The following is a 24,329-nucleotide window of genomic DNA, read 5'->3' as shown; positions in this document are numbered from 1 at the left end:
GCAACACTTGAGATTGCTGATTTAATAAACTGTGCTATATGAACAAACATGAATTCAACCTCCATGCTATTAAAACAGAGTAAAATAATGAAAGTAAATGAACATAGGAGAACCCACGTCAGTTAATCATTATTTTGTAAATTGAAATTTTCATTATTTTGAAGACATGGACTAGTGACTTGAGTTGCTGCCCTTCGAGCTTAGGGTCCAAGGTTCAAATCCCAGTCTGGTGCTTGGCTCAACATCTTGTGCTTCTGGGCAAATTACTTAATTTCAGCATGCTTAAAAAGTGTAAAATGTATTTGTGTAATCCGCGCTTGATGTCAATGAGGTTGGAGATTGTCTCCCTTCCCATGCAATGTAAAGTGCTTCTTAGCTAGGTTTGCACTATTTAAATACTAATACATGCATACATTTCAAGTTAAGATGCTGCTGTACTCAGTTTCAAAAGGTCACTACACTGAGTCCTAAAGGGCCCAGACGTATCCCTGATAGTCACAACTAAAACATACAGAGCATATTCAGTGTGCATGTCAGGTTGAAAATCCTATAGGCGACTTCTCTTTTCAAGAAGAGCCTGACGAAGCAATAGCTACTTTTGACTCCCTCATACCCAACCAAAAACAATTAAACTCTTGGTTATAATTGTCAAACAAGCATCAGCAGAGAGGAGAGTAGATACATTAGAACATGAGGAAATGCCACATCTCATTGGGGCATTGAAGTTTGGAATCTTTAGTGGAAAATAGCTGATTTAGAAGACCATAGTAGAAGGGAAAAAGTAAGGGTCTTTGGTGTCCCCGAAAAAAAGGCAGGACGATATACACAACTTTTTAAAATCAACGCAGCCACCCTGCTTTTAATGTGCAATTTGACATATCATTGGAATTTTAGAGGTCACATAGGGCCCAAATTATACAGATGACTGACCAAAAAACCCAAAGACATATAGTGGCAAGGCTGCTGAGGCATAGTGTGGTGCCCCCTAATCGTAATCAGCCCCACCATAGTCTGTAAACTCTTTTGATGGATATTTTAAGGCCATTTGATTTACACGCTTTTAGGAAAACCTACTGAATTTGTTGGTATTTTGAGGTGTCTGTGCAACAACGGTCATCAACGATGCAGAGTGTAAATGCACCACCACCGTTTCTGCAAACGCTAGGTGATCCTCCAATAAATTGGAAGAACTGGTTTGGAGCATTCACAAAGTATATGTGTACCTTTGGGGGTAATAGGGACCATCCAGAGAGGAAACGATTTTTACTTGAACATACTTTAGGTTTTAAAGATCAGAAGGCATATAAATATTTACCAAAGGGGGTGGTGATGGACAGAGCATCTGAACCAATCAAACACTCACACCCAGTCAAAAGATCTGGGTTTGATCCATCACCGTTCTTTAGCCCGCTCTGCCACCCCAGTTCAGACATGGCTATATGCAAATCAGTCTGACCCTGTGCCTCATGGGAACAGTCCAGCCCGAACTGCCAAGCCATGCCTTCCCTGGACCGGAAACAAGCTTCCGAGGACCGGTTTCTGGCATTACAGCCGTCCTCAGCCCGGCTTGCTTGAATCCAGTGTCAAAGTGAGCAAGGGACTCACGTCTGAGCATACCCTGCCACACTTATGGCGGCCAAAAGCGGTACAAAAGGGGGTGGTGATAGACAGAGCATCTGAACCAATCAAACACTCACACCCAGTCAAAAGATCTGGGTTTGATCCATCACCGTTCTTTAGCCCACTCTGCCACCCCAGTTCAGACATGGCTATATGCAAATCAGTCTGACCATGTGCCTCATGGGAACAGTCCAGCCCGAACTGCCAAGCCATGCCTTGCCTGGAAAGGAAACAAGCTTCCGAGGACCGGTTTCTGGCATTACAGCCGTCTTCAGCCCGGCTTGCTTGAATCCAGTGGCAAAGTGAGCAAGGGACTCACGTCCGAGCATACCCTGCCACACTAATGGCGGCCAAAAGCGGTACAAAAGGGGGTGGTGATGGACAGAGCATCTGAACCAATCAAACACTCACACCCAGTCAAAAGATCTGGGTTTGATCCATCACCGTTCTTTAGCCCACTCTGCCACCCCAGTTCAGACATGGCTATATGCAAATCAGTCTTACCCTGTGCCTCATGGGAACAGTCCAGCCCGAACTGCCAAGCCATGCCTTCCCTGGACCGGAAACAAGCTTCCGAGGACCGGTTTCTGGCATTACAGCCGTCTTCAGCCCGGCTTGCTTGAATCACTTGGCCACTGGATTCAAGATAGCCTGGCTGATGAGGATTATGAATCCGAAACCGGTCCCAGGATGCTTGTTTCCGGTCCATGGAAGACATGGCTTGGCAGTTCGGGCTGGACTGTTCCCATGAGGCACAGGGTCAGACTGATTTGCATATAGCCATGTCTGAAATGGGGTGGCTGAGTGGGCTAAAGAATGGTGATGGATTAAACCCAGATCAATTGACTGGGGGTGAGTGTTTGATTTGCTCAAACACTCCGTCCATCATTCCCTTTTGTATCGCTTTGTTCGCCCTAAGTGTGGCAGGGTATGCTCAGACGTGAGTCCCTTGCTCACTTGGCCACTGGATTCAAGATAGCCTGGCTGATGAGGATTATGAATCCGACACCGGTCCCAGGATGCTTGTTTCCGGTCCATGGAAGACATGGCTTGGCAGTTCGGGCTGGACTGTTCCCATGAGGCACAGGGTCAGACTGATTTGCATATAGCCATGTCTGAATGGGGTGGCTGAGTGGGCTAAAGAATGATGATGGATTAAACCCAGATCAGTTGACTGGGGGTGAGTGTTTGATTTGCTCAAACGCTCAGTCCATCATCCCCTTTTGTATCGCTTTGTTCGCCCTAAGTGTGGCAGGGTATGCTCAGACGTGAGTCCCTTGCTCACTTGGCCACTGGATTCAAGATAGCCTGGCTGATGAGGATTATGAATCCGAAACCGGTCCCAGGATGCTTGTTTCCGGTCCATGGAAGACATGGCTTGGCAGTTCGGGCTGGACTGTTCCCATGAGGCACAGGGTCAGACTGATTTGCATATAGCCATGTCTGAAATGGGGTGGCTGAGTGGGCTAAAGAATGGTGATGGATTAAACCCAGATCAGCTGACTGGGGGTGAGTGTTTGATTTGCTCAAACGCTCCGTCCATCATCCCCTTTTGTATCGCTTTGTTCGCCCTAAGTGTGGCAGGGTATGCTCAGACGTGAGTCCCTTGCTCACTTGGCCACTGGATTCAAGATAGCCGGGCTGATGAGGATTATGAATCCGAAACCGGTCCCAGGATGCTTGTTTCCGGTCCATGGAAGACATGGCTTGGCAGTTCGGGCTGGACTGTTCCCATGAGGCACAGGGTCAGACTGATTTGCATATAGCCATGTCTGAAATGGGGTGGCTGAGTGGGCTAAAGAATGGTGATGGATTAAACCCAGATCAGTTGACTGGGGGTGAGTGTTTGATTTGCTCAAACGCTCCGTCCATCATCCCCTTTTGTATCGCCATATAAATATTTACCACCAATACATGAGGCTTCTGATGAAGAAAATTAACTCCATGAGTATCAGGAAGCAGTAGAAAAGTTGGAAAAACAATTTGATGTTGAACCGAGTTTGATTGTCAACAGACACGTATTTTGTACTGGTGAGCAGCACCAGGATGAGGTGATTGAATCCTATGCTGCCGTTTTGCACATTTCGGCTGCTGTCTGTGAGTTTGAAGAGTTCATCATCACCCAGTTGATCAGAGATCAAATTGTGGTGAGATGTTGCGACACAAAAGTTCAGGAAAAGTTACTTTCCCTGAAGAATCCATCACTCACAGAGTCTATCGACATAATTAAAAGCATTGAGATCTCACACAACATGTCAAAAGAACTAGTAAAAAAGAGAATGTTGGGGTTCATGCAATGTCAGAAAATATTTCAAAAGTTTAGTACACTTTTAGTTTTGAGTCCCAGAGGAAGAAGCATAATACGACTAAAGGGGACAAAAATCTATTTCTTTGAACAAAACATATTTGCTTTAGATGTGGGTTCCTGTCCCACGCACCCATGGGTCGGCTTTTTCAAGCAAAAAATGTGACATGTGTAAGTTGTGGAAAAGTGGGGCATTTCGCCAAAGTATGCCAGAGCAGAAGTATAGAGTGAATGTTCTTGGTGAAGATGAAAATGATGAAGAAGTACTAGAAGTTATGGGGCGGACAAAATATCTGGTTTTGGTCATTAGTGATGGAGATGAGTGTGTTGATCCCTATATTGAAATCTGTGTGGATGAGAAAATTCAGAATTTGGGTGCCAAAATGGGAATCATTACTGAAGAATTATTTAATGGCAAATGGTCAAAGAAAGAGTTGATGCCACCTGAGAGGTGTCCTGTGTCATACGTGAAAGAAAAATGTATTTGGTAGGATATTTTTAAAAGTTCATTGCAATTTAATGGTAAAAACATTTTTGGCAACGTTTATGTGGCCAGGAAAGGGTTAAATATATTTGGAGGGTACCACCAAGGTTTATTTGGTATGACATTGAGATCTAGGAGGAAAATTCAAGTCTCATTGGTGAGTTAGGATTAGCAAATAAATTCCCATGTGGATTCAGCAAGTAGTAATGTGTGGACCGGAAAGTTTAAAAGAGTTTTTAATGGCAATCTAGATAAAATCACAGGGTATAAACATATGATTTGCGTGCAGGAAAGGGTGGTGCCTTTTAAGCACGAGTTGAGGAATGTGCCCTTTAGCATTAGAGAGGATTTACGGGATATGTTAAAAAACATATGTATTGAAGGAGTTGTTGAACCCGTGGAATCATCGGTCGCTCTAGATCTAGAGCAGGCAGATCTAGGCAGATCCAGAGCCTTAACGCAGGAAGCCAGGGTCTCATTCAAAGCTACTATATCAAGGGCAAAAACGTGAGCATGAAATGGATAAATGAGAAGCTCTTCTGTCAGTGGTCAATTGAAAAGTTCATTGTTCTTTATGGCAAATGGTGGGCGGGGTCTTGGAATCCACTGCTCCAGTGTCTAGTAATATCACAGCTGCTGCAAGGGCTAATCACTTTTCCAGTCTTTATGCAGGTGACACGGGGTGGGGGACCTCCACAAATGTGAATTGGGGGAAACTCAAGGCTATATGGAGCCCCTATTTTGCCTTATATTTTTACAGCATCATGGGTGGGCTACAAATGCCACATACGTAGGCAGGGGCTGAGATTATCCTGGTTTTACAGAAGGTTCTGAGGTCCCTTCCTTCCAACTACCTGCCACTTAGCCTTATCGACAGCATCCAGAAGCTTTTCAGTCGGATCATGTTAGACACGCTGCATGAGTGGATCAAGGATGTGAGCTTGCTAACACCTTTTCAAGCTGGGTTCAGGGCCAGGACAAGTACCACTGACCACGTTTTTCACTTGCAGCTATTATAGTGGAAATATGTAACAATAAGCGGCGGACGTCTATATGTAGTGTTTGTTGATCTTTGGTTGGCCTTCAACCATGTCCCAAGGGAGGTCCTGCTGGATCATGGAGTCCCTAAATAAGTTGTAGATGTTATCAGTAAGCTCCACTTGAATACCCATGCACAGGTCAGATGTATCTCCCTTGGTGAGCTAACATCACCCATTCCAGTAACTCAGGGAGTAAGGCAATGGGTGTGTCTTAGCCCCGACTCGGTTTTTATACATATTACATTACTTGGTGTGGCCAGTTAGAGTTGTAAAAGCATGACACGCCGATCCTAGCAATTAGGAGGGTCCCAGTGCTCCTGTTTGCAGACAACACCTTACTGGTCTCCAAATAACCTGTGGGTATTCAAAACCTTTTAGACCAGTTAGGAGTTTTCTTCAGAGAGGGCTGGAGATCAGTCTTGCTAAAACTAAGTACATGGTATTGAATCTTTGTCTCATGACTCATCCACACCCAGCTCTTAATGGTGCTCCATTGAAGAGGGAATGCACATTTAAATACTTAGGGTACACGCTCTGGGAGCAGCATGGTTGGTCACCCCAGATACAGAAGTGTAGACGTAGGCTAGAACACTATACACGAAGTATATTGAGGGCCCAACATGGCTCTATTTCTTGTCTGATATTCCAAACTTCCGATTAGTTCCTCACTTCTTCCACTCTGGATAGAATTAGGCCACAGACCCCTCGTCAATAGACACCATAGACAGACCTACTGTGGTCTGGGCATCAGTGGATTTAGTGTCTTATCAGATAAAAAATGTAAATCCGTATTTGTAAAGCGCAAACTACTCACCCTTACGGGTCTCAAGGAGCTGGGGGCCATCGTGGAAATTAAGTGAGCTATTGCCCAGTCACATGGTGCTGAGCTGAGCTGTTGCTGGAGCCGGGTATTGAACCTTGAATCCTGTGCTCCAAAGTCAGCTGTACTGGTCGCTGCACCACACCTCTCCATGAAGAAGCCTTAAAGCTCCTAGGCTGCTAGAGTGCCATGGTTCTGATGCATTAAAAGTTGTTTGATTGAGATCGGTTGTGAGAATCTCTGGATAAATCTGGATACTGCTTGCAGAGTGCCAAAGTCTGTTCCGAAAGTGGCATTTTGGAGGCATGTGGATGGTGGCATCATCAGGAATAGGAGGGCGGGCTTTCTGACATTAGCATTTCTTGAGTTTAAAGATATCTACTCATTAGAAGAGTACACGGATGGGAATGAGCCGTCACTCGCAAAATCCCTGTACATAAAATTTTGGATTGGGATTTTGCTGCTTCACACAGTTACTGCCAAATGGTAATATGCCTACACTGAGTTTGACATGTCTTGTCCCCTGTGCTCTAAGGCAAAGAAATGCATTAAGCATGATGTCTTCTTCTGTCCTCTTTATAATGCTTATAGGAGGAAGTGGATATTGCTGTTATGCCATAGCATGGGGACTAGGGATTTTAGGACAGCAGCTAGGATCCTAAGAATTAGCACAGCACAGCCAATTGTATTTGTTGTTTCCCGCTTCCTGCCGGGTATGTGGAAATGCAGACAAAAAAAGCATTTGCAATGCAATACGTCTTGCCTTTGAGAGAGTTAGAGTTATTAGCGTTGTAAGTGGTAATGACTTTTACCCATGTGTTTTTGTTTGGAGCGTTATCAATGTATGTGATGTGGAGTGGAATTATGTGGGTTGGATTGAAATTCTTAGTTGTGGAATTGTGTGGCGTCGATTGTGTGGTGTGTAGTGTATTTGTGTAATGGAATTATGTGGCATGGGGAATAGATAGGGATGAGAGCTGTAGCGAATAGATAGAAAAGAAGATAGAGAGGGACAGGTAGTTTGAGTAGGAAGTGGTGAACATACGCCAGACAGAGGAGCAGAAAGAGTGTTTAAGAAAGAGAGAAAGAAGTGGACAGCAGGCCATAGATGCATAAAGCGGAAGCATCTGTGTATGCAGAAGATATCCAAAAGAGAGGAGGAGAGTGTGGGTTTGAGGGACTGAAACCTTGAAAAGGCACGGGAAAGATATTGTGCTCAAGGAGATTCATTGTGATATCTCCCCTGAGGCGGAAGCCGGGAGATAGGCTCGAGAGTACTGCTCTTGTTTTTTAAAAATGCTACGCTTCTGTTTTAATGTTATTTGCTCACTTTTAAATTTAAAACTTACTTGCTGCTGATATCAATTCTGCCCCATCTCGAATCCCGCTCCTCGCGTATCAGACTACGTGCTCACGCGGTAGGAGACAGGGGTGGACGCCATCTTGGGTGGACGCCAACGACAGCGTTCTAGCTGCTGGCTGTCTCCCCCCTCCTGGCTACTTAAGTCGCGCTCCTCAGCGGCGCTTAGATTCATTGTGATATCTCCCCTGAGGCAGAAGCCGGGGGATAGGCTCGAGAATACTGCTCTTGTTTTTTAAAAACGCTACGCTTCTGTTTTAATGTTATTTGCTCACTTTTACATTTTAAACTTACTTGTTTCTGATACTAATTCTGCCCCATCTCGAATCCCGCTCCTCGCGTAGCAGACTACGTGCTCAGGCGGTAGGAGACAGGGGTGGACGCCATCTTGGGTGGACGCCAAGGACAGCGTTCTAGCTGCTGGCTGTCTCCCACCCTCCCTCCCCTCCTATAAAATGACCTCAACCACCCGACCGTGCAGCGGGCGGGCGCAGCGGGTGCGCCGGCGGATCGCGGAAGGCCCGCCAAAGGCAAGCCCGTCTGCGCCCGTCCGCGCCAGTACAGAGCCACGCGCCAGGACCCCTGGTCATTTTTCCCCAAACCATCAGTCCAAGAGAGTTTATAATCGTGAGCTGCTGTTGAGTCTAAGGGGAAGGATGGAGGATGACTGCACTTGTATAATGCCAGACAAGAAGATGCTGACTGGACCTATTGTGTGCCCAGCATGCTTCTCTCGCCCACCTGCCATTTTATGTACTCCTATTAAGAGACTCATCAGGTCCCACTATTTCAGGGAGGATAGGGAGGAGAATACAATCAACTGTATACTTATCAATGCTAGGTCCTTGGTTAAACATAGTACAGAATGCGCAGAATTGATTCAGGATAAAAATGCCAAAATTGCATTTATTATGGAGATCTGGACAGATGCGGCATCGGGACCGGATCTAGTCATTGCAACGCCGGCAGCCTATCATAGCCGTCTTCTGGACAGAACCGGTAAAAGAGGGGGTGGGCTTGCTATTATCTATCATGCCTCTATCCAGGGATCCTTTCAGGTGGCGTCCTCACAGACTTATGAGGCACTGGGATTTAAGCTTTCTATATCAAATCATTATACCTTTAAGGGCTGCCTTATATATAGACCACCCGGATCGAGGTCTCAGTTCCTCGATACGGTGGGTACTTTGTTGGAGGAAGCCCTATGCACCAAGTCCTTTACCGCTCTAGGATTTTTTAATTTTCATTTAGAAGGAGGCTCAGACCCGGACACTTTAGCTCTGGCCGAAGTAATGCAGGCGGCAGGACTGACTCAGGTGGTAAGGGGAGCCACACATACAATAGGACATACTTTAGATGGCATTTTTACAAACAATTCGGACTTACATTTTATCCATACAGAGTCCATGGCCTGGTCAGATCACTCATTGGTGCTTTTTAACATTCAAATGCCCCAGTTGGTCAGGGCCAGGCAGGATAGGAAGTCTGCCAAGCTGTATAGACCTTGGAAAGAGCTTGATGGAAGGGCGCTGGAAGATCGGCTCACATCTTCTATATTTACACTACCTACAGATGTAAATGAAGCTGCTGAAAAGTACACAGACTGGATAGACCGAGTATGTACTATTTTAGCTCAGCCCAAACTCTGTCGCCCTACTCGTACAGTACCATCTGCTCCCTGGTTTACCCAGGAGTTACGAGACCATAAGGTGATCTGCAAAAAACTAGAGCGTGTTTGGCGCTCAGACTACCTGCAGGCATATACAATTAAACTTAAAGCCAGTCAAAGGATCTATAAAGAAATGATCAGGAAGGCTAAAAGTACGTACTTTTCTGATCGGATTGAGGGAGCCAAAAACTCCACTAGAGAACTCTTTGACACAGTTGCCAGTCTGGTTACCCCTAAGTCAGTTATTATTCCCCCAAGTTTGGAACTTTGTGAGACCCTCGCCAAGTTCTTTTTAAACAAAGTGGAACTGATTTTCTCAGCATTGGAACATCAAGTGGGGTTGTCTTTCCTTGAAGGGACACACAGGACCACTTTGGATAATCCACACGCGGCAAAACTCTCTGGGTTACGTCCTTTGAATTCGGATGAGATAAAAAATCTGCTTCAGGCAACTAAATCAGGCTCGCCTCAAGATCCCTGCCCAGCCTCAGTGGCACAGTTGGCAGCTATCCCCATATCATGTATTCTGACGGAGCTATTTAATCAGATGTTTGACATCGGAGAATATCCAACATAATGGAAACGAGTGTCGATTGCCCCACTGCTTAAAAAACCAACACTCGACATCTCAGACCCCAATAGCTATCGGCCCATAGCCAGGCTACCACTACCAGCCAAATTTATTGAGAAGGTCATGAATGCACAGCTATGTGACTTTCTCAGATCTTCTCAGTGCTTGGATATAGCCCAACACGGGTTTAGGGAAGGCCATAGCACCGAGACTGCCCTGATAAAGTCCACGGAAGAGATCAGGAAGGCGCTGGATGCAGGAGGACGGGCAGCTCTGGTACTCCTCGATCTTTCCGCGGACTTCGACACAGTCCATCACAGCATTTTGGTGGATCGTTTAGAGGGCTGCGGAATTCAAGAGACAGCCCTGACCATACTGAAGTCCTTCCTAGCCGACAGGGTCCAGGTGGTGGCCCTGGCAGATTTTGAATCTAGACCTTTCAAACTCCCAGGGGGGTTCCCTCAGGGCTCCTCCATAAGCCCCACACTATTTAATATTTACGTTTCCTCCCTCGCCCCGGTGATTCGGTCATTTGGATTTGAAATAACATCTTACGCAGATGATACACAAATTGTGGTATCCCTGCTCCCGGGGAGAGAAGAAGGAATAGCGGCTAGGTTCCAGGACTGCATGTCTGCGGTGAGCTCCTGGATGGCTGGCAACTGTCTTAAATTGAACTCCTCTAAAACTGAGGTTCTTCTCTTCGGTACCGATGTTAGCTTCTGGAGCCCCAAATGGTGGCCCCATGATATGGGAGCCCCACCCATTCCGGCAACGAAAGAAAAGAACCTGGGAGTTATTATTGACAGCCAACTATCTTTTAAACCACAGGTCAATGCTTTAACATCTTCCATCCACTGGATTATGAAAACCATTAGGAAAGTTCTCCCTTTTTTATCAGACAGTAGCAGGAAAACAGTGGTGACAGCACTTGTGCTGTCCCGCCTTGATGACTGCAACAGTCTTTTCTTGCAAGCCCAGCAAGGGCTACTCAATAAACAACAGATGCTGCAAAATGCAGCTGTTCGATTAATTACTGGCCTGCCCAAGTTTGCACCGGTGGCACAGGAACTGAGGAAATTGCACTGGCTCCCGGTACGCAAGCGGATAATGTTTAAATCATTGTGTATGGTGTACAAGGCAGTGAATGGACTGGGTCCATCCTTTCTTGAGCAACATTTTAAACTGTACACGCCAAGTAGACAGCTAAGGTCGGCAAATAAAGTGTTAGTCAAGACCTGTCGGATCAGGAAAGCACGATGGGGAGGCAGTAGTTTCATCTTTGGAGCCTCCACCGTCTGGAATAAACTGCCCCTGGCCTTGAAACAAAGTACCAACCTGATGGCCTTCAGGAAAAACATTAAAACTTGGCTCTTTGGCCTTTAGAAATCAACAGACATCTTAGGGGAGACATCACATCATTTCAGCGCCAGGACACCGCTTGGTAACAGCGCGCTTTATAAATGGTATAAATAAATAAATACATTTATAAATGGTATAAATGAGGACCTCAAGTGAACCATGTGAGAGAGGCGGAAGAAGAGTGTGAGAGAGCGTGAGGGAGGGGTGAATATTGGTACGAGAGAAAGGAATAAGTGGAAGGGGCAGCCGGGTGGGAGGTAAGATGTGGACTAGTGCACAGCATGAGGAGGTCCAGGAAGGTAGCATGTGTGAGCAGGGATTATAGAGAGGCGATAGGGAGTATGAGAGAGGGATGAGAAGGGCAGTTGGATTGCGAGATAAGAGGGGTAGTGGGTGTGTTGTGGAGAGATGACAGGGTTGGTGGAAGTTCAAGAGCGAGACGCGTGGTTTTGGAATTGTTTGTTGTGGAATTGTGTTGCGTGGAATTGTGTAGTGTGGAGTTGTGTAGTGGAAATATATGGCATGGTGTGATATAGAATTATGTGGATAGTAATTAAATTGTATTAACTGTAACAGAATTTTGTAGTGCAGTGGTGCTGAAGTGGTGCTGCACTGGTGCTGACTGATACTGAGGTGGTGTGCTTGTGTAAATGTGGTGCTGAGTGATACTAAGGTGGTGCTAGGTGATGCTTTGGTGGTGCACAGGTGGTGCTGTACTGGTGCTCAGGTGGTGGTGAGTGATGCTGAGTTGGTGCTGCGCTGGTGTTGAGGTGATGCTGCACTAATGCTGAAGTGGTGCTGCATTGTGCTGAGTTGCTGCTGAGGTGGTGCTGCACTGGTGCTGAGATGGTGCTGCGCTTTTCCTGAGGATGATGTGCTGATTCTGTGGTGGGGCTTCGTTGTTGCTGAGTTGATGCTGGTCCGGTGGTGCACTGATAGGAGGTGGTGTTGGGCTGAGATGGTGCTGTGCTGATGTGGTGTTGTTGTAGTGTTGCGTGATGCTGACGAGTTGCTGCACTAGTGCTGCGGTGGTGCTGAGTTATGCTTTAGTGACGCTGAGTGATGCTGTGCTGGTGCACTGATGTTGAGGTGGTGCTGCACTGGTAGTGAGGTGGTGCTGCACCACCTTGAGGCGGTGGTCCTTTAGTGCTGAGGTGGTGCTGCGCTGGGGCTGAGTGATGCTGAGGTGGCGACTGTGCTGGTGCTGTGGTGTTGTTGGGATGGTGCCCAGGTGCTGCTGAGTGATGCTTTGATGGTGCTATGGTGGTGCTGCTGAAGTGATCCTGAGTAACGTTGACTAGTGCTGAAATGGCGCTATGCTGTTTGTGAGGTGGTGCTGCGGTGGTACTGAGTTGGTGCTGAGGAAGGGCTGCACTGATGAACTGGTGCTGTGGTGGTGCTGTGGTGGCACCGAGGTGCAGCTGAGTGATGCTCAGGTGGTGCTGGAGTGGTGCTGCTGAAGTGGTGCTGATGGATGCTGTCTGGTGCTGAAGTAGTGCTGTAGTAATGCTGAGGTGATGATGTGGTGGCACTGAGTGGTTGTTACACTGATGCACTGGTGCTGAGGTGGGGCTGCGCTGATGCTGCAGTGGTTCTCAGGTCGTACTAAAGTTGTGCTGTGCTGACTGATGCTGATGTGGTGCTCGGGTGTTGCTATGCTTGTGCTGAGTAATAGTGAGGTGGTGCTGAGTGATGTTGAGGTGGTGCTAAGGTGTAGCCGCACTGGTGCCGAGTGATACTGAGGTGGTGCTGCACATGTTCACAAAAAGTGACCATGAAAGTAACATTTATTGCAACTCAGGTACTTGGTCAGAATGGCCATTAGCAGAGTTCACATCCAGAGAAACAAGCAATTTGGTTGGTACGACTCTCAATTGAGGAATGGATTAAAAAAAGAAACAGAAGGGTTATCTTCATAAAGATGATAGAGGTGGTTACTTTGCCACTTAGTAGCCCCTTGAATAACCACCCTCAGTTTATGCAACCACTGAAAACATCTTTCACCCTGTCATCACCACCTTACCACTCAAAGACAAACGGGGCCTTTGATGCACACATTCCAGTGATGAAAAGTGCCATAAACAATTCTAAGATCCAAAAAGCATCAAACTGACACATGTATGTCGTTTCCAGTTCGGGTTCTCAAGCACCGTATGTTCAACATGCATTCATATACAGTAAATGTAAATGAAAATCATTTACATAGTGGTTGTTCAGAAATTCTGGGGTGCATCCAGCCCTTTCAGAACCATGTTGGACACCCACCATCCATATGGTGTAACATAATAAGAAACTTTGAATACAGCTGCAAACAAAAAAGTGTGACTTCACACTACTGGAACGTACACTAAAACATGTTTTGTAGACTTTATTCAAAAGAAACATTGAGGCAGGATATTTGGTAGTTCCATACGGTTCAGCACTATATTGTTGTTTTGAAAAAAATAAAAGGCTGCATGCCGGTTTGCAAGGGTGCTCTGAACAGGAAATGCCAACCTTGTTGTTGTAGGCAAACACAGACTGCACTTCCGAGGTCTCCTCTCCATTCCAAGCATTCCTACTTGATCAGGGAAGAGAGGAGGTTATAAAGGAAGTGAGATGAGGCGACATAAGATATCAGGTATAGGAAAGGCAAGGGGATGCAGATGGGAAAAGGACTGTGGAGGAGGAGATGGCTGGTATAGGAAGGGAGAGAAGGCAAACGGACAATGGAGGTATGCAAGCATGTACTCTACCCTAGAACACTAGGCCACCATCATAGACCCTGTATAGCAAACACCAGCTTGCACAGGTTCTCGAGAAAAGGTATTCAAATGGAAAGTAAAGGATTTGCTTTTTTTTTTTTAAGTTTGAGTTTATTGAACAATAGAAAAAATCACAAAAGATGTCAAACATAGGAGAAGAAAAAACAGTCAAAAAGAATAGACCATCAAAATATACAATCGTGGGGAAGAGGGATAAAAGTAGTACCATAAAATGAGAAAATAAGAAATATGGTTAAATCGGAAATCAATAACTGAAATGACAAAGTAGGGCCTAATAAGTTACAAAAAATAGGCAGTTAACTTTAAACAAATTTAAGGTGGTTTGCGTACCTTAGTGGAGTGGACATCATGAGTAACGAATGAAGGGGCAGATGAGGAGAGGTAAGTCACTAAGAGAAGCCAGAGAAGATCTCTCTTAATTGCTAAGGAAACAGGGGAAACAAAATTAGTGTCTAATCTATGATGGAAGCAGACTGTATTCCACCATGAACGGAGAGAGACCTTCGTGGCTTGCTTCCAGTTGGACGTGATATGATGTAAGGCAATGGCTATGAAAAGATCAAGCAAGAGGTAATGTCTCTGTGACTGAGGAAGTGCTGGGGAGAGAGATCCCAGAAAGAGGTGGGTAGGGGCAAAGGGGATGCGAAATTGAAATATGTTCTGGATTTGTAGCCAGACCAGCCTCCAAAAGCGAAGAATGGGAGGACAATCAAAAAGCATGTGTTTTAAATCTGCATTAGGGCACGGACATGACCAACAAGTGGGGGAAGCGTCTGGTGAGAAAGAGGATATAGTAGAGGGAGTCAACAGGATACGATTATAAACGAAATATATAGTTTTTGTTGTATTGGCAGCTCGAGGGGTTTTATGAATTTTAGTCCAAACTTTTTCCCACAGGACAGTCGACCAATCTACAGAGAAATCCCATTCCCAGGCCAACTCAATTTTGGATTTGGATCTGTCATCGGAAAAACGGGCTGTGTTGTAAAGGAAGGATGCAGAAGGGGAGGCATCCAGTACTGTGGCAATAGAACGACAATCAGGTGGAATAGGATTGGAAGAAGGCAAAGAAGTAATATAAGACAAAAGAGCAGGTAGAAGCGCTTCATATTGTGAGCGGGAGCTAGCGGGCAAAGAAAATTGAGGCCGAAGGTCAGAGAAAGTGAGAGGTACATTTTGAGAAAGGAGTTGTGATACCCAACTAAGACCACGAGAATGCCAAATCTTCCAAAAGAAAGTGCGAGCAGATTGTTTAAGGGAAAAGGCCCGATGATAGGCTTTAAATTCGGGGAAACGAACCCCCGACTGAACCCCCGACTGAGACTTGTTTTCCCGTAAGGAAGCAAGCGCAATACGAGGTTGCTTACCTTTCCACAAGAATTTTACTAAGATAGAATCTACTTTTTTAAAATAGCTGTCAGGAATACGGATTGGGATCATGGAGATGGTGTATAATAAAAGAGGTGAAAGCATCATTTTGATCGAGTTTAGACGACCCCACCAAGACAAGAAAAGGGGGTTCCAGCGAGCAATGGAAGAATCCAGTTTCTTGGAGATATATTCAAAATTGAGTCTCAAAGTATCCGACAAAAGAGGAGCAAACCAAACACCCAAATATTTAATTTTAGTCGGCTGCCACGAGAAACCTGAAATATCAAAAAGATGTTTTTGGCAAAGAGAATTTAAAGGAAGGATTTCGCACTTATCTACGTTAAGTCGATAACCTGAAACAGCGGAGAAAGAAGAGACGTGATGTAAGAAAGAAGGTAGGGAGGAGGATGGATCAGAGCAGTAAAAGAGAATGTCATCCGCATAAACCGAGAGATTGCCTTGTTGAGAAGCGAAACGGAAACCAGAGATAGAGTCATCCTGTCGAATTTTGGTAAGGAAGGGTTCTAAGGCCAGAACAAATAACAGAGGGGAGAGAGGACAGCCCTGCCGAACGCCCCTTTGAAGATGAGAATAATCTGATATTGCACCATTGACAAAAATTGAAGCCTGGGGGCTAGAGTAAAGTAAAGAGATAAAGGAAATGAATTTGGGAAGAAAACCTGCCCAAGAGAGAGCCTGAAACATAAAATCCCAACCAATTCTATCAAAAGCCTTCTCCGCGTCAAGAGAAATAGTGGCCGAGGGGAGATCGAGAGAAGAAGCTTTGCTGAGAACGTTGAAAAAGACCCTGGAGTTATCGGACGATAAGCGACCCTTTACAAAGCCAGATTGTTCTTGACCAAGTAAATCGGGCAGCAAAGGATCCAATCGAAGAGCTAGGATTTTGGCCAAGATCTTGTAATCGGTGTTTACCAAAGAAATAGGACGGTCATTTTTACAAAGAGAATGATCTTTGTCGTCTTTGGGAATTAAGCAGATTAAGGCCTGCTGAAAAGAGCCACTCAAGAGACCAGAGGCTAGGAAGGTTTGAAATAAAAGGAGAAGTTTTGACAAAAGAAATGAGGCGAAAGGACTATAAAACTCAATAGTGAACTCATCCGGGCCTGGGGCTTTGCCATGGCGGAGTTTGGAAACCACGTGAGCGATCTCAGACAGAGAAATATCAGCCTCTAAAGACACGAAATCCACAAGAGCCGCAGGGGGAGGGGTGAGAGACTGGAAATAGGAAAGAATAGCATCAGAAGTGGGGACAGTTTCTGGAGTGTATAAATTCCTGTAAAAAAGCATAAATTAATTAAGGATGTCTTTGTCCTTAAACAGGGATGCACCAGTTGATGATTTAATTGATTCAATTCTCGATCGTTCTTTACGAATTTTTAAATAGTTAGCAAGCAATTTCCCCATTTTGTTTTGATCACCATAGTAACGCGCATTACATTTCAATAACAAATTGGAAGCGGCATCGGTAGTAAATTTATTAAAAGAAATTTTGGCCTCAATGAGGTCTTTAAGAGATGCCTCAGAATTCTAGGAGTGGTAAGCAACTTCTAGCTGCTTAATTTTAGTCAGTAGAAGGGATGACTTGGCCTCTTTGGCTTTTTTCTTGCGGGAAACAAAATTAATAATAAAACCTCGGGAAGCCGCCTTAAAAGAATCCCATAACAAAAGAGGAGTCAGGGGTGTGATTGAGCAGGAAGAATTCAGATGCAAATTAAGAGAATTCTGTACAAAAAATAGGGTCAAGGAGTAGTGAGTTGCTAAACCTCCATCTGACTGAGTGAGGGGAGAAAGGAATGAGGTCAATGTCAACGAGTACAGGGGCATGGTCAGATATCGAAATAGAACCAATGTCAGGGTGAACAGCATGTTGGGTTAAGGATTTGCTAAGAAAAAGATAATCAATGCGTGATTGAGATTGATGCGCAGGGGAGTAAAAACTAAATTCCCTAAGATAAGGATGGCATAATCTCCAAATGTCTAGCAAAGCATTGTTGTGAATGGCCTTGGTGAACTGAGAGTGCATCTTAGAGGTAGAGAATTTAACTTTGGAGTGTCGATCTAGAATAGGATCAAGAATTTGATTGCAGTCGCCACCTAAAATGATGTATTCATCAGTGAGGGTGGAGAGTCTTTCAGAGATAGATGGCCAAAACACCTTATCAAAACCTGTAGGGGCATAAACATTAAAAAACACAATAGGTATCTTGTCAATATGCACTTTAACAATACTCCACCGACCCTGAGTGTCACAATCGTGAGAAATAACAGAGACATTTAACTTTTTGTGGAACAAAATCAAAACACTACCCTTCTTATTATCTGCGGGAGAAAAGAAAACATGTCCCACCCAACAACGTTTAACTTTTAAGGCTTCCGCCTCTGATAAATGAGATTCTTGAATAAAGGCCACATCATTTTTGAGTCTTAATTGGGTTATTTAAACCCTTAACATTCCAGGTAGTTACACGGAATGAGAAAAGCAAGAGGAAATATAAAGCAATAACATGCTTACAAAGTCAATAGAGAGAAGAATATAAAAGGAAGAATCATAGCAGAAACAAGAAGAGATGGTAGGATTTGCTTTTTAAAACACATCTTCAATCTTTATACAGAATTTCTAATGCATTACACAAACTTATTAGGGTAGTGGCAGCTGAAACCCGAGCATGTTTAAAATGGAGTCAACGTGAAAGTAAATATAACTTGCTTAAATAATGAGAAGCTGTTGTCTGAACTCCCCTAACCCCACTCACGAGATGGCATACCATTAAGAGTCCCAGTGTTACTCACTGCAGCGTGTGTCGTCATTGTCCTCCTGGATGTACACTTTACTTTGACCTCTTGTAAACCTTCGTTAAGAAACTGGGAGCCTGAAAGTCCTGGAGTGGCATGTGAAAACCAAGCCCTCTCTCTCGCATCACACAAGAAATGTGCTGTGGGGCACATTAAACTAGTTCTACCCCTCCCCGCGGGATTGTTCACCCCCTCTGCCTTGTATAGATGACATTGTTCCAAATTTTTCAGGAGCATGTGTGTTCAGTAAGATTGACTTGGCATCTGCATATCACCAAGTTGATCCCTACCAGTCGTGCAGGCATCTTACAGCTCTCCCATTCCGTGCCACACATCAGCATCTTTTGCTCTAGTAATGTCAGAGTCCTTTTTGTTGGAGAGTGTTTCTCTATTTTCTGAAGATTTTGTAACAAATCAAATTGTGAAACAGGGTCAGATTAATCTGTTTTCAACTCCACCACCCCTTCAGAGAGACCAAGACCTGGTACATACATTGAGATGCCAAACAGACTTTGACATGCTGTCCTGCCACCTAATACTCCAATAGGTTAATTATTGTGTGCTCTTTAAACCCCAAACAAATTGTGCAGCCATGGCAATCCTGTATTAAATCCAATACCATTCAAAAGTATACCATTAGCTCACTCTACCACACTGTCTGTTTCAGGACTGAAAGGGTCAGAGTACGGTATTCATACCCACGGAGTAAAAATAGCATCCACAAAAGACTTATTAGAGAATGCAGGAGAATTGTCTGAATTATATATATGAACTGCTCCCATTGCTTCTTGGTGCTGCAAGTCTTTTATAAATGTTTGAGCAGTGGCAGTTTTTGTTGCCAAACTCAAAGGAACCCACAGCAGGAATCGACAGCAACCAATATGTACTTACATCGAGTGACTGTCAGGAGTGCCTCAATATGGTTGAAGAACACAATCCTGAACAGTTAGTCGAATATTATGAAAGGAGTATGTGCCGATCTAACTGATGTTGACTTATTTATTAGTTGACAAACAGTGCACTTCTGTGCATATTGCTTAGCATTTTTTGGTATATAGGGCTGTTAGACCGTTCATCTTTTGGCGTTGTGTCCCCTGTCTTTTTGGCTCTTCTCTCCTGTTTTTGACTATTTTCTGCATTTCGTTTTTGCAGGTTTTAGGCCTCTAGGCACTTTACCACTGCTGACCAGTGCTAAAGTGCAAGTGCTTCCAATCTAAAATGTAATGGTATTTGGTTTCTTCATGATTGGCATACTTGATTTACTAGTAAGTCCCCAGTACAGTGCACCATGTGTGCCAAGGACCTGTAAATTAAATGTAACTAGTGGATCTGCACCAATGATTGTGCCCCCCCACATAAGTAACCCTGCAAATATGTCTCAGACCTGCCACTGCAGTGTCTGTGTGTGCAGTTTTAAACTGCCATTTTGAACGGGCGCGCACTCAATTGCCATGCCCAAACCTTTCCTTTTACTACATGAAAGACCTCTAAGGTAGGCCCAGGCCCTAGGTAGCCTATTGGACAGGGGATCAGTATATTTAAAGTGTAGGACATGCACTGTTGTGTTTTACATGTCCTAGTAGTGAAATACTGTTAATTGTAATTTTTACAACAGCAAGGCCCATCTCTCCCATAGGAATGTATGATTAAACAACTACCAATTTAATAACGAGTGCCTAAACCACGAAGGCTAAACAACGAAAAAATCCTAACCACTATGTATTCAACCACGACTTACTGAACCACGAAAGTTGATCTATTGTCATATAACCTGATTCTACAGCATCCTTTATATTACTAGGCAATGATCTCTGTTGACTCAAAGCATTTGCTTTGAGTCAGTTCAGTTTATTGGCCCATAATGCTCTACCTCCCGTAAGAGGGTGCAACAGAACATTTTTCAGACAGCAAACTGAACTTACAAGGCATTTTGTTCTAATGACTTAGGAAATCCCAGCGAGGTAGCGACTATTTTGCGGAAATTAAAATAAACCAAGAGCAGGAAGCACTGCTGTGAGGGCAGCGAGCTGGCCAAAAAAGGCGGATGCTTGTGAGCTTAAACCAGCAAGTCACGTTCATAACCCATTCATTTTAATGTTTTCAATAGACCTTGGAAAATATGAGACCCTGAAACACTAACAATGTATATTTTAAACTGTATGAACATGCATCAACATGCTAAGAACGATGTAAAAACACCACCTTTAGGGGTAAGGTTCCTTGAATCCAGCAGTTTCACACTCGATTAAAACATTTAAACAATGCCCAACCACCCACATTGAATATTCGCATGGAGCACAGGTCATCATTGCATCATTGAAAAAGAAACCTACAGTGCCATCTACTGTTCTCACAATGTACATTAAAACAAAGTCTATTATGACGAAAACATAAAATATAATAAGGAAATCTACAAATCAATTTAATAAAATAGTAAGCGAAAACAAAAAATATATATAAATATAATGACTGGTTTGGGAGGCCGTGGTTCAGGTCCAGTAGTGGTTTAAGAGGTCGTGGTTTAGCCACAGGTAGTTGTTTAGGATTCGTTGTTAAGCCCACTTGTCGTTACAATTTCATTATTAAGGTTGTTTCCCCTCCCATAAGTTAGCATTGGAGCTAACTTGTGACATTTTACAATCGTATCTGCCAATTTCGAGCTTATAGCAAATTGGAGTTTGGTGTCTCTGGACTCAGGATTTAAAAATACATCTTTAGTGAAGTTGATTTTTGAATTGCAGGTCAGAAAATGCCACTTTTAGAAAGTGTTTTCTTACTTTATTCATTCTGTGCCTCTACCTGCCTCTGAATACACATCTGGGTCAGGAGATGACAGTTGGGCTATTTGTGCATTCATTCTAGACAACCACACAAAGGGAGCTGAGTTGTGCCCTGCATATCCTGATGGCCCATCACCAGGCTGATGGGCCTTCCTGAGCTTAAATGGTGGGAGGAGCTGAAACTGACACCTGAATAGAGCTGTGCCAGTCCTCACACAAAGAAGTCTCCAATCCCTTGTAGTATATCTGGAGCCAGGGCAGGGAAAGGCAGGGTCTTGTTCATTACAACGACTTTCATTTGAAGTTTGCCCACTTCAAAGACTAAAATGTGTATAAGTACTGGACCTCTGACACCACATACTTAGAACACTTCTGGACTGAGGACATTCTGCCTGGAAGAAGAGCTGGATTGCTGTCAGGAGAGAATGCCACGTTGCTGTTTGCTTTGCTATGCTGGCCAGTTGATGCTGCTTCTGTCAAGGGAGTGAAAGGACTGGACCTTGCTTCCTACACCCTACCTACAAGGTTCTGCAAGGGCTTGATTTGAGCTTACCTCCTGTTAAGAAGTGTCATTGCCATCAAAGACTTCACCTGCAATCACCTAGACTCTGCTGCTGTAAGTCCTACTCTGCCTAGTGGTGGGCCCCTGGAGGTGAGTTCTGGTGATACAAAAAAGAAAATCGATGCATTGCTTCTGCTTCTGCCTTCACCATAATGTGGTTCCTGCTAGATGCAACAACCACAGCTAATAACGCAGGTCCCAGCTTTTTGTTGCAGCGCCTCTGAAGAACAACTGCTGCGTGAGTCTTGAGCACTGCATCACCTAAGTCTGTGTCACATCGCCTGAAATACGTCCGACCCAGCACTTGCTTCATTGCTGTAGAATCAACTCAGTGCGACTTTATTCTTAACACTTTATCCCTGGGTGCTATTTTCTCCATCTCCATCAACACCTCAGTAAGTACTGAGGCCGTGTGGCAGAAAACAGCACATCGCATCCCCTGCAACAGTAAGTCCTCGCGAGGACGTACGGCTGCCGCTGACGATATCTAGAAACCGCACAATTCAATTGTCTACGGATTGACCCTGGGGCTTCCGGATTTTATGTACAATTACTCTAGTGGAAAGAGTCGTTGGGCAGTGACTACACCACCCCGGGACTTCAATTTGAACTGCTACTTCCGCCAGCTCCAATGCGGGTGAGGTATTCAAACCACTTGTTGGTTGCCTTCGTATTCCTGTCCTGAAGAAGACTCGCAGGCCAAGGTCCTACTACCCTATGTGCCACAAGACGAGTCGAAACGTCGATGAGTATATTACTATACGCCAGGACCCACCCACCCCTTCAGCTTTACGTGCCGCAAAAATACAATCTGTGATTGTAAAGAAATAATGTAAAATAGAACATGTAAACCACTGCTGGGCCAGGCCTTCAAGATTGATAATGTGAATCAATCACACACGAAACTTCTCAATTTTTCCATCATCTCCACTTTTGGGATTATCTTCCCACTCACTTACTTTATCTTGAGCACTTCTCTCCTTTTGCATGTTCCTCCTCGGGAGTAACATCAATTTTTAATAACGTTCTTGACTGAAATTTATGATTTTGTAATACATTTATTGTGTTTTCATAACCAAGACAGTGGCTACACATCCTCCTTTTGATACTAATTTTGTGGAAGCATTGTTCTCCCTAGGAGCGCAGGATTTATTTGAAGCTCATAATGAAAAATGGAACTTTAATTTAATTTTACTTTAATGAACTATTGGTTTGAGGACCATTGTTATCCTATACCGCAGACCCACTAGTAGCATTTGCATTATTAGCCCTGGCACACATAGTGCACTTTAATAGGGACTTTACTAGTAAGGCAAACATACCAATCATTGACAACCAATTACCATTATACTTTACACAGGGAGCACTTGCACTTTTACACTGATCAGTAGTGGGAAAGTGCCCAAAGCATCTAAACCAGTCAAACGAAATCCATTACGGCATCAAAAATAGAGGAGGTAGAGGCAAAAAGTCAGGGGTAAACACGCCAAGAAATGCCAGGTCTAACAATACGCCACCATTTTTACAAAGAAACAAAACAACAAAATGAAACATCAATTTTCATTATATTACTAGCAACCAAGAAGCACCCTAGCAAGACCTCTTCTATTGTATGGATCTTGTTGGGCAAAAACATGCTAGATCTGGAAAGTCGACGTTTCGACCCCTAATAACGTGTGTATATCAATAACATCACAGTGGGGTCTTCTTCAGGACAATAAACTGTTGTGTATGCCCTGTTCAGGAGAAAAGAAAAATGGGTAATTTTAGATATCACTGTTTGCGTTGTGAAACAAGTAAGCGAAGGTGCCTGGATCGTGAGTTCACCTTCTACAATAAATAAAGAGGAACAATGGATTGCACGGTTCGTTCTGTTTATTGGCCCAGAATGGTCCTGATTGTTTCTGAGGTATCTTGATCGTATTATAAATATGAGTATCTGTTAGTGGCATTCTCAAAAAAAAGGTTAAAAGGATAATGGTTAAAGGGGTATAGATCATACCTGCCATAGCGATGGTTTTGTGGAGTCAAATTTAAAGTATTCAAATGGTATTCCAATATTCGGGGGCACATAGACTCCCTGTGAATCTGTATTGAAAAATGATTTGTATGTACAACTATGCTGGTAAGTCATGAGTAAACACACCACCACCGTGTGCTTGTGAGGTCTGGAATTGTAAAAACATATATTCTAATCTGGCGCGTCACGTTCTGGGAAAAGTAGGGCTTATCACTCCTACAGCTACAGTCAATAGTAACCACACCCCGACCGTGTGCTTGTGAGTATGAGAATTGCGAGAAACATACTCTCATTCAGCACACCATGTTTTAAAAGGAGTAGGGGCTAACACTCCGACTATTCCAGGTAAGATATCCCCCACCAAATCACCACCATGTGTTTGTGTGGTTCAGAAATATAAAAATGATTAAATACACTTACCTCTGGCGTACCAAGCTCGGAGAAAAAGTAGCGACTAAGGGCCTGATGTAGGTAAAATAGAAATACCGATGTCTTAATACCAAATTTTACCAATTTGGTATTAAGGAATCGGTATTTCCTATGTAGGTAAAGATTTGGTAAAAATACTGAATCAGTAATATTCCTTATTTCCGAATCGGTGATTGAGAGTCAGTAATAAGGAATACCTACCCATTCATTTCTATGGGCTTGGAGCCCATAGGAATGAATGTGAAGACATTTGGTATTATTGATTCAGTAATACCGGGAGGTATTTCAAGGGTGCCAGGGTCTCCACAGGACACCCTGTTGCACCCCATAAATGTGCATGTGTGCACATGTAGCACA

At 44.1% G+C, this 24,329-nt stretch overlaps 1 protein-coding gene across 1 annotated transcript in view; it reads left to right on the top strand.

The window, feature by feature from the left end:
• LOC144781543 (solute carrier family 22 member 6-A-like) overlaps nucleotides 1-24,329 on the top strand; it is a 623,507-nt gene that overhangs the window by 105,037 nt on the left and 494,141 nt on the right. The window lies entirely within an intron of this gene.

This window comes from Lissotriton helveticus, chromosome 9 (genome assembly GCF_964261635.1).
Source record: "Lissotriton helveticus chromosome 9, aLisHel1.1, whole genome shotgun sequence".
In the NCBI taxonomy this organism is placed as follows: Eukaryota; Metazoa; Chordata; class Amphibia; order Caudata; family Salamandridae; genus Lissotriton; species Lissotriton helveticus.
Note: the sequence above shows the minus strand (reverse complement) of the source record. Positions and strands in the feature narration are given on the sequence as shown.